Here is a 12,166-nt window from a genome sequence, read left to right as displayed (position 1 = left end):
TGGGTCTATGAAATAAAGCTCCAATAAAGTATTTTAAATCTACCAAATAAACTTACTAACTTATTAATTCCTCGTGACTCCACTATACACTCAGAATTGCACTTTTGAATTCATAGAACGCTCTACAAAAAATATAGATACGCTATTAATTACCCATTGTTACAACCATGATTGTCACTCAATCCTCTATAGATGGTCTACAATGAGATAGGACTAAAATACTGTTTTACCCCTCATTGTATTTTATCCTTAAAACACTTAGTTCCTTGTAAATGATATTTCAGTAAACTAATTTAATTACTGAAATGAGAACTCTATCATTTAACACCTTGAACCAAACTAAAAGGAAACCATCATTTCACTTCTTCATCAGAAGCTATAGATGTTCATATCTATGATTAACACTCCCACTCAATTATACTACCGAGTTCCCAAGATGTAAGTATGGGCTAGTTCCTAGGATAAGCTGTTAACAAACAAATCAAATAACTCAAATAATATAATCAGTTAGAACGCTAACCACTCATAATTGAGAACGAATTGACCTATGGTCAACTATATCATAAGACTATAATGGATAATAAAGATATGCTTACTTATCCTATCTACTGTCAATATCGGTCCAGTCCGATGTAATAAATACATCCAATCTTATCTACTTTGCTAATGTTCTAGAAAGAACATAACACTGTGATGTGTAAGCAGATCATATCGTAGATTTGTAAGTCAGTGTAAATCCTATGCTCTGATTAATCTTAGGACTAATTTATGTTTTAACATATAATCATATTTATATTCCACTATGATTCCGTTACTATAAATATGATTAGCTATATGCTAGGTGTACGCCATGGTTTTCCCACGGGCTATTAGCAAGCTGAGGTATGGCCTAATCATATCTACCAAGTGAACATCCCCAAGACCGGAGCTGCCATAGAAGGTTCCTACCTCCTCAGCTCGAGGTAGCCTAAGGGTTCGCCAAGATTAGACTGAGTTTGGACTCTGAAGGCCACAAGTCGAGGGAAGCATCCAGCTCGTGGTAAGAGCTAGGGTTGGAAGCTGTGACCTTTTATAAAGTCAACCACGCAAGGTAAACGTGCATATATCAGACATCACGTGTCTGATATATCCCTGACTTCTCGGACACGCAGCATGAACGTGCGTATTCAGACACCCATGACTGGGTTGGGCAGTGCGGCCCATTATCCCCTTACCTATTGATTAGACCACACTTCATGTGTCAGGTTTTAGGAATTAATCATGACTGTCACAGAGTTGACATGATAGGCAAGAAGGTCATGGGATGACCTTCTTACCAACTCCCAGGTGCCCTCTCCTATAAATATGGAGACCCTGGGAGTTGCAGAGGGTTGGATTCTATTGTGTAAGAAATACCCTGTAAAGAATACCAAGCATATAGCAATAATATAGACTGGTGGAGTAGAAGGATTTTTACCTTTGAACCACCTAAAACGTAATTGTGTCACCAGCCCATTTCTAAAAAGATCATTCATCTATTTCGGTTCAACATAAGCACTAATCCCTTCCTCTTATTTTCTTAATTTCCTGTTGGCGAAGAATCGCATCGACACTAGGGATTTAATAGAAGTTTATATTAAACAAATAATCATGAAAATAAAATATGCGATAGAAGTGATTGACCAAGTCAAAAATTGATTTCTATTCTTTTATTGTTAATAAAATGTGATTACAAAGAAATTGGGTTTTAATTAGAGCATAAAACCCCAACAAACTCCCACTTGCACTAATTGAAACTAATGCCATAATTTTACTAATCCCATTTCCTTTGTATGCTTATCAAATGTAGCTTCTGGTAGTGTCTTTGTAAACAGATCTGTAAGATTGTCTTCAGATGCAATCTTCATAACCTTCACATCTGCCCTGGCCACATATTCTCGAATTATGTGATACTTCATTTCTATATTCTTACTCCTCCTATGACTTCGAGGTTCTTTCGAGTTGGCTATCGCTCATGTGTTGTCACAAAACAACACAAGCAGTTTATCCATTTATGGAAGAACACCAAGATCTTAATAGAACTTATTTAGCCAGACTATTTCCTTAGCTGCTTCAAATGCAGCTATGCACTCAGCCTCCACAGTGGAATCTGAGATAGCAGACTACTTTACACCTCTCCATATCACAGCTCCACCCCCAAGAGTAAACACCATTCTAGAAGTAGACTTCTTGTCATCGACATCAGTCTGAAAATCTGAATCGATGTAGCCTACAGGGCACAGAACACCACCCTTATAGACTAACATATAATCACTAGTTTGCCTTAAATAGTTCAGGATATGCTTAATTGTTAACCAATGTTCCATTCCTGGGTTTGACTGTTACCTGCTCACTACTCCCACTGCATTGTAGATATATGGTTTGGTACACAATATAGCATACATCATACTTTCCAACTGAACATGCGTAAGAAACTTTTCTCATTGTATCTTCCTCTTCAAGAGTATGGGGAGACTGCTTCTTTGAAAGATGAATTCCATGGCGGGACGACAGACGTCCTTTCTTGGAATTTGTCATTGAGAAACGTTCAAACACTTTATCTATGTAAACTGCTTGAGATAGAGTTAAGAGTTTGTTTTTTCTATCCCTAACAATCTGGATACCTAGAACATAACTTGCTTCCCCCAAACCCTTCATCTGGAATTGAGTGCTCAGCCAATTTTTCACTCTAACACTTTCTTAACATTATTTCCAATGAGTAACATTTCATCTACATAAAGAACCACGGATACCACTATTTGTTTCCTTCAGTTGGTAAACACAAGGCTTGTCAATATTTTGTTCAAAGCCATATGTTTTAATTGTTTCATCAAACAAAAGGTTCCAAGAACGAGATGCTAGCTTAAGTCAATAAATGGACCTATTCAACTTGGAAATTTTCTTTCTAGTCCAGCTACTATAAATCCTTCTGGTTGATCCATATAAATGACTTTGTCAAGCTTCCCATTAAGAAAAGTTGTCTTGACGTACATTTTCTAGATCTCATAGTCGAGAGCGGCTGCTATGGAAAGGAGGATGCGAATGGATTTGAGTATGACTATGAGACATAAAAGTTTCCTCATAGTCCACTCCTTCTCTTTGGGTATAACCCTTTGCAACCACTAATTGAGCTTTATAAGTTTCGATATTTTAATCAACACCTCATTTCTTCTTGTAGATCCACTTGCACTAAATGGCCCTAAAGTCACTAGGTGCTTCCACAAGATCCCAAACGGAATTTGAGTACATGGACTCCATTACCTGTTTCATGGCTTTGAGCCATAGTTCCTTTTTAGGGCTAGCCATTGCCTGTTGGAAAGACAACAAATGATTATCACTAGTGTCATCAACAACTATATTGGTTTCGCCATCCAAACCCATAGCGAACTGAGTTCCTAGAATCCCTCCCACTACGATGAGGCTTCATGACTATTTGCTCAGGATCAGTGGTACTTTCTTCATTTAAATCAACTTGCATCGATTGGGGAAGAAGAGTGGGAATTTCATCATCAAATCGCATTGGTGATGATGGAACATTGGTTAGAGTCAATTCTTTAACCATCTCCTCTAAAACTACTTTGTTGTGTGGTTTGAAGTTTTGGACATAGTTATTTTCCGAAAAAGTAACATTCATAGAAGTACACACTTTCTTTTCTAAATGACTACAGAAAAGTCCACCCTGAGTACCTTTAGGATAGCCAACAAACATGCAAACTTTAGTTCACAGTTCTTTCTTTCCTTCTTTTTTCCCCAGGACGTGGGCGGGACACCCCCATATTCTATAATGGCGTAAACTAGGTTCACGACCATTCCAGTGTTCTAAAGGTATTTTGGGGATTGATTTGGACGACACGACTTTGAGAATGTCGTTTGCAGTTTCAATTGCATGTCCCCAAAACAAAGTTTTAGAGTTGAGTAACTAAGCATGAATCTAACCATTTCCCATAAAGTTATGTTTCATTGTTCTGCTACATCATTTTGTTGCGGAGTACCCAGGGCAGTATGTTTTGATAAAATCTCAATTTCAGTTAAATGATCTTGGAACTTTATATCCAAATATTCTCCATCCCTATTAGATCGCAAGATCTTTAACGTTTTACCTAATTGGTTCTAAGCCATAGCTAAGAATTCCTGAAACTATGAAAATGTTTCTGATTTCCCATGCATTTGGTAATTACATGAGTATATAGAGTAATCATTAGTGAAAGTGACGAAATACTCAAAACCACCCCTGGCTTGTACATTCAAAGGTACACAAACATCTTAATGAACAAGTCCAAGTCGTTCCTTGGCCCTATCACCCTTTGCAGAGAATGGACGCTTGGTCAGTTTTCCTTCTAGACAAGATTCACAGACAGGTAATTCATCTAAAGTGAGTTCCCTCAAATGCTCGTCCTTTGTAAGTCTTTGAATCCTATCATAGCCAATGTGACCTAGTTTGAAATTCCATAAATACGTCATGTTATCGTTATCGATCTTTTGTCGTTTATTAGTTCTAGGTTTACCTACTTTGAATAAATTATTGTTAAGAGCGACGTGTTTGTTAGGTCATAGAATATAAAGACCGCTTTCGAATCATGCAAAACAAAATTGTGATCCATTGAAAGAAATAGATATATTAGAACATGTGAAAGTCATAACAAATTGTTCTAATTGCAATATGGACACTGAAATTAAATTTCTACTAAAATCTAGAATAAAAAATACATCATTTAATATTAAAAATTTATTTTTGAACTTCAGACGAGCTCTTCCTCTTGCTTGGACCGCAACGAACGCTCCGTTCCTAACTCTAAGCTTTAGGCCGCCTTCATTCACTTCCACCCACGATTCAAGAAGCTATAAAGAGTTACAAACATGGATAGTATATCCAGAATCAACAATCCATACGGATTTATTATTCTCTAAGACACATGTTTCTAAGATATATGAACTATAATCATTACCTTTGTTTTTAGCTGCTAGAAACTTGGGACAATCCTGTTTCCTATGCCCCTTCTCTTTGCAGTGAAAACATTTACCTTTACCTTTATTTTTTTTATTGTTCTTCCCCTTAGGCGTCTATGCATTTGGTTGTGCACTCGTCTTTGCAGCCTTTATAGGCTTGGGGTTGTTGTTTTGTCCACCTTTCCTCTTGTTTCCAGCTTTCGAAGACAAAGTTGGGTTAGCTTCAGCCTTAGTTGGATCAGCAGCAACATCAGTAGTCTTATTTTCTCCTCCTTTACTAGGTCCACCCATGATAGACTCAAATGTCTAAAGCTCGTTCATGAGCTTTGTCAGACCATAGTTGAGTTGATCACAAACGTGTGGAGATGGTGTCATCCATGCATTGGCATATTTCTTGGTGGCCTCAAAATGTCTCTGCACTGACATGGAACCAAACATGTCTTGGAGCTTATCCATGATTTTGTTGGCCGTATCGACAGTCTCCATCTTTGTCTTGAGAGTGACGACCATAATAGTCGACATGTAGTACCGCGCCTTGTTGTTAGCCGCCTGCCAACGCTCATACTTATCCCTTACAGACTTGGGAGCTCCTTCAGCTGGAACTTTTAGGGATTCCTCAGTCATGGCGAACTCAGCGTTGTCACCAATCAACACAATGTTGATGTTTTGCTTCCACTTATGGAAATTTTATCTAGTGATTTTCACCATCGAAAGTTGAGAAAGGATGAGAGTAGAGACAGCCATACTAAAATCTACCAACTATCAATAAAATAGAAATCAATCATTTTTGCTCAATAAAACATCTATTCACACAAAATTTCAAGAAATAGCACAACATATACCAAAAATATGTAAGATATGATAAAAGATACCAAAAACTATCATATCTTTATTTCTTTAGGTTTTTAACTATTTATGATATCGTTGTCCTGGTTGGTGAGAGTCAAAAAAATATCATTAGTTAAATAGAGTTGTAAACTCATTTAATAGCGAACACCATTATTAACAACCTACCATTCGATCAAAATAAGAAAAAAAATCTCTTATTTTGTGAGCTTGACCCATGGTTTGTATAATCAATAGATTTAGTCCTAGTTGTCACCATAGGAGTGAGTCTAGTAGAATTTGACCTATAATTATCTATCTTTCAAAATTTAACCTTGTCAAAATCAGTAATGAACACCTTCCGTAGGGGACGAATTAAAGTGACTCAAGGACCCGTTAAGCTATTGGCCTTGTTAAACTAACAGTGGAGATCGAATATAATTCTTAAAATAAGCTCATTATAAAAATTAAAAATAGTATTTTTATTTATTTATTTTCGAGAATTAATGACTATGGTTCTCCAAAAAATTGAAAAAGTTGAATTTTTAAAAAACCAAAGTCCTATAATTTTCTATTAATTCTAAAGTGTCACATTGAAACAAATTCAATTAAATTAGAATGAATTTGTTGCTAATCAATATTTATGTTTAACTTTTAAAATGAACCTATACAATTAAGTCAAACTGAGGCAAATGGGCCTTAACAATTGGGCTTGCATGGAGGAGGGTTGGGTCCAGTATGTCGTTCCCACTACAAAGGCCCCCATACTTCTATAAAAGGTCCAAATGACAGCAATTTAAACCTTCGTTTTATTAATTGTTATTAATTAATGAGGCCCACTATAGTCATGCAAAGAAAATGGGCTTTCACAAGTGGAACCACCCACTAGAGAGGAATTTAAACTTTACATTTTCTAATGGGCCCAAATAAAACCTATCATTTTTTGAATATTTTATTTGGAAAAATCCATAAATTTAGCTGACATATGGGTCACTATATGCATCTAAACCCTATTGCAAAAATACCACATATAGTGCAAATAGACATGTTGAAATTGAATGGGCCTAATCATGTTACTATATGAGCAAGTCTTTGAATTTATGCAAAAATACCATAATTTATTTCATTTGCAAAAATGCCACAATTAATTTTCTAGAATTTATCCAAAATTTGAATTAATTAATTTTTTGCAAAAATAAGTCAATTTAAATGAAATTTATCAATAATTAACAATAGTTAATTTAAGTTTTATTTATCAACAATCAGCTTGGTTTAGGTTAATTTGAAAAAAAATTTAATTTAAATAAGATTTACAAACAATTAACCAAAGTTAATTTAAATCCCATTTATAAAAGAAAATGGGATTTAAATTTAATCCCAATTTCAAAATTTAATCAATTTTAAATTTTAAAATCAATATCATCTGCTACTTATGAAAAAATATATCTTAAACAGTTAAGCAAATTCAAATATCTATAAAAATATCTAGTCAACAAATTTTCAAATTTAAAATTATTTAAATATTAAAAGCTATAGAATAATCAGATATTATTATTTTCAAATAAATGATTTCAAAAAAAAAAATCTAGTATTTAAAAATATATGTAATATCTAACAAGTTATTTCTAATATTTTAATGTTGTACCCTAAACGAGTTCAATAACTCAGCTCGGTGAGTACGTGGAAAATAACCAAGTAGAATATCTGGTTATTAACCATGTGAGCATCTCGAGATTCAATCTAGTTTGTACACAATATACAAGTCATTATCTGACCAACACTTAAGGTAATAATCGAGCTCGAGACTCATAATTGTCAGACCCAACTTTAGGCGTTCTGAACCTACCCTGATCTCGGAGTCAAATAGTTGTCAAGCACGAGCTCAGGTGAGATATTCAGCTCGTGAGGACCCAGATATAACACATACTGAATGATCCCAGGAGATTCAGGTATGCGCTCATTAATAGCCAGGCAGTATCGTATATCAATCATTTATTATCTGAGATAGCAGGAGCGTATTTATTCTGTTATCAAATCATATCCCAGTGTAAATGGAAATAATCTGTATTAATTATATGCCATATATATAATTACGCGATTTATTTACACAGTGACCCAAACTTGTCCATGGAATTCCCCTATAAATACTAGAAATGTTGGACAGGGAAAGGGGATCATTTTTTTGTATTACCGAAACTCTGCAGAAATAGAGAGAGAAACAGTAATAATATTGACTTGTGGACTAGGTGGATTTTAACCACTAAACCAAGTAAAAGTTCTATGCTTTTGAGTGAATCCTTGATATTTCATTACAGTTTATAATGTAGCACTAATCTACCCATTTTATTTCTTAATATACTTGTTGGCGAAAAACCGCGTCAACAGTTTGGTGTTTTCATTGAGAGTAAATTAGTGTTTCACAAGTTCCAGTCAACTTTCATCATGGTGGTCACTTGCTCAATGCATGATAATGAGACAGAACAGCCTAGTGGGCAGGAGGCCCATCATACCGCTGTTCCCAATAAAAGGGGCCCAGATGTTCAGCAAGGTCTGGGAAAACAACCGACGGGTCAGGACGATACTTGGAGTTCGGCGTCGCTACCGCCAAATCCTAATCCAGGGTAACTGACTATCGTTGAGATGGAAAACATCCAGTTGAGGAGTCATCTCTCTAGGGAAAACAAGAAGATTGAGGAGGTCTTGGCTCGGTTACCCCTCTTGCAACCGACATTAATGTTGGAAAGAGGCAAAGTGGGCCTCATAATTCCAACAGGAATAACCAACCTAAATCGAGTCAATCTGTCAAAATTACCACTCCGAGTTCTGTGCCTTCAGGGCGAAATCACCAGAATACTCAGCCCACTGATCATCACAACGGTCATTAGCATGTCTGTAGGTCAGTTAGGACTGCGACACCAAGCTCGGTGCCTTCTTCACAAATTCCCAGAAATGCCCATAACAATCCGCGAGGAGGGGCTGGGACAAGCTCACGTAGGCACAACACTCCAGGGAATCCCTCTGTGCCACGATCGGAGCACTAAGCACAGAGAACTAGGGACGTTGGAGTAGAACCAAGGTGAGCTAATTTAGTCTGTTCTGATGGAACGAGGATAGCCTCGCCAATAAGGCATCCTCTGTCACCTGTAATACATCCAACGCCACCTCGTCCTCAATGAGATATTCCAACTCGTGGAGATGGTAGGAGAAATCCTCCCCCGTCCACAAATACTTCCGTCCCACGAACTCTTGTTGAGAATCTAGGTCCTCAATCTCAACCGCGAGCTGTAAGTTTCGCAGACAGACGTTATTGGACAAAGAGCCATCGTGGAGGCAGGTCCGAGAGGGACCTGAGAAATCATTTGAGTTCAACACAAAGTCCTCGAAATGATCCACAGCCCGACCTACGTGATCATATGAACTCACGGAGAAGGTATCTAGTTCGGGATGAGGATATTAGCTATACTCGACATGAGGAAGGTTCATCCATAGTAAGCGACAACGGGAATGCCCCACATAGTCGAGCTCGGGCCTGGAGGGACAATAACCCGTCAAACGTGTATAATAGGATGGGAGCTGTTGAACAGTCCCCAGATAACCTAGGGACTAGGAACCAAACCCTTGAGAGACTGGCTCTAATGGAAAAGCAAATGAAAAGACTCTTGTCCGGGAAGTAAAAGAACGATTGTGACTCAGATGAGGAGCTCGAACCTCTTGCTCAAAACATTGCAGCAACAACATATCCTGTAGGTTTCATGACGCCACACACATCGTAGTTTGATAAAGATGGAGATTCGTCTATTCACCTTAAAATGTTTAACACCATGATGATGGCCCACAATGTCGGGCTCGATCTAAGGTGTATCTTGTTCCCTGCTAGGCAATGGTTTAAACAATACAAGAGGCATTCCATAAGCTTGTGGAAGAAATTTTCCTTCGATTTCAAAAAAGCATTCCGAGCTTCACAGGCTGCTCGGGTTGAGGCTGATTCATTGGACAACATAAAACAACAACCTGGCGAGACACTGAAGGCATATCTGAGTAGATTTTCCAATGTTGTTTCACGAGCTAGGGACACTGATGACAACTCCAACCTTATGGCAATGAGAACGGGAATCCTCGTTGAGGGCGACCTGTGGGAAGAACTCTAAAGAAAAGGAGTTAAAAGCATAGATGAATTCTTGGTCGAGCTGAGGAATGGATAAACATAGAGGAGGCACGAGCATTTGTCGCAGGAACCAGCCAGATCCCTATCCAACCCGTTGGAGCGGTAACGGATGTTGTAGCTACGAATCAAGCCGTTACCCAGAATAACCAAGGGGGGAACAATAAAAGGAAGGGGAACGGTGAGGGCAACCAGAGCGGGACAAAGAAAAACAAGTCTGTGGAGAAGTTCAAGCCTATCTATGCTACATATACTGACCTAACGGATACCCAAGAGCGTATCTTTCTGGCTAATTCTAATTGCTTCCCATGGAAGAAGCCATAACGTTAAGAAACCAGAGGGCGAAGAGAGATCCTTCAAAATTCTGTCGATTCCAGAATGACATCGGTCATAACACTGATAATTGTCAGCAGCTGAATGATGAAATTGAGACTCTCATCCAAGCTGGACCGTTGGCCTAGTACGCCCGAATCGGGTAGTTCCCAATCAGCTAGCCGGGCAAAACTCTCAGTCATTCCCAAAAGCTCCGATATGCCAATCTGGAGCTCACGTTAATCAGGTCGATCCTCCTCCAATAGTAGATGGAGATATAACCACTATTACGGGAGGACTTCATTTGGCGGGCACGAGCAATGGGGACCAAAAGAGGTACATTAATGAGTTGAAAGCTCATAACGGGGTGGTGTTTGTCCCGGAGTAACGATTACGAAACAACAGCGATGCCAACCACGTCCAATTCCTACATAATGATCTGCTGGTGGTAACCGTGCAGCTAGCCAACCGAAGGGTCCGAAGAATACTAGTGGATAACGGAAGCTCCGTAAATTTACTTTTCATGTATACCCTGGAAAAAATTGGATTGTCCGTATCCGATTTGAAGGCGACCTCAATGACTATGTATGGGTTTTTGAGTGAACGAACAATGGCCATAGGGACAATCGGACTAGTGGTGACATTGGGAGAAGAGTGACAAACTGTCTCCAAAATACTTGAATTCATGGTAATCGATTGTCTAGCCGCATACAATGCGATTTTGGGCCGACCCGTGTTGATGGCATTTGAAGCCATAACATCGATCCGACACCTGGCAATGAAGTTCCCCTCAGCTTTGGGGATATGCACAATCAGAGGCAATCAACTTACTTCCAGAGAATGCTATAACATTTCTATGAGGGGAAAGTCACAACCCGGGTAGCTGGCAATGGTCATAAATGACGGAGGTGAGGAGTCTGAGGAAGTAGAAGTCACTCGTGGGATGGAAGAACCTCAAAAAGAAGAGGATAGTAAGGTCACCCAATGTGGTGACATTGGTCCATGGATAGGCAAAGACAAGTCAGAGCTCAAAGCCATAGAAGAGCTCGAGAAAGTGAACATCGGCCCCAAATAATCTTCAAGAGTTGTAAAAATTGGAAAGAATCTTGAAGACAAAAGAAAGAAGGAGCTGGTCGATTTCTTACGGAAGAACCTTGATGTTTTCGCCTGGTCGCATGAAGATATGGCGGGAATCAATCTGAGTATAATAATGCACACATTAAATTTGGACAAGAACCTGCCTGGAAAATCCCAAAAATTGAGGCTTTTGGGAACAGTTTTAGCTGAAGCACTAGAGGAAGAAGTAACTCAGTTACTAAAATGTGGGTTTATCTGGGAGGTAAAATACCCTATTTGGGTGTCCAATCCCATGCAGGTCGCAAAGCCAAATGGGAAGTGGAGAACCTGTATTGACTTCTCCGACTTAAATAAGGCTTGTCCCAAGGACTGTTTCCCACTGACAATGATTGATCAGTTGGTAGACACCACGGTAGGTCACGAGCTAATGTCCTTCATAGACACGTACTCTGGATATAACCAGATCACGATGAACCCTGCGGACCAAGAGCATACCAGTTTCATGACCGAGCATAACGTATATTGTTATAAAGTTATGTCGTTCGGATTCAAAAATGCCGGGGGTACATCCAACACTTAATCAACAAAATGTTTGCTAACCAGATCGAGAGAAACATGGAGGTGTATGTCGATGACATGCTTGTCAAGTCAAAGACTACCAATAACCATGTATCCAACTTGAAAGAATGTTTTGGAATCTTAAGGAGATATGACATGAAGTTGAATCCCCAAAAATGCACTTTCGAGGTGGCATCTGAAAATTTTATGGGGTTCATAGTCAACACAAGGGGAATAGAGGTGAACCCTATAAAAATTAGATCGTTG

This window comes from Humulus lupulus, chromosome X (assembly GCF_963169125.1).
Source record: "Humulus lupulus chromosome X, drHumLupu1.1, whole genome shotgun sequence".
Classification (NCBI taxonomy): Eukaryota; Viridiplantae; Streptophyta; class Magnoliopsida; order Rosales; family Cannabaceae; genus Humulus; species Humulus lupulus.
The sequence above is the reverse complement of the archived record's forward strand: the minus strand, read 5'-3'. Positions refer to the sequence as shown.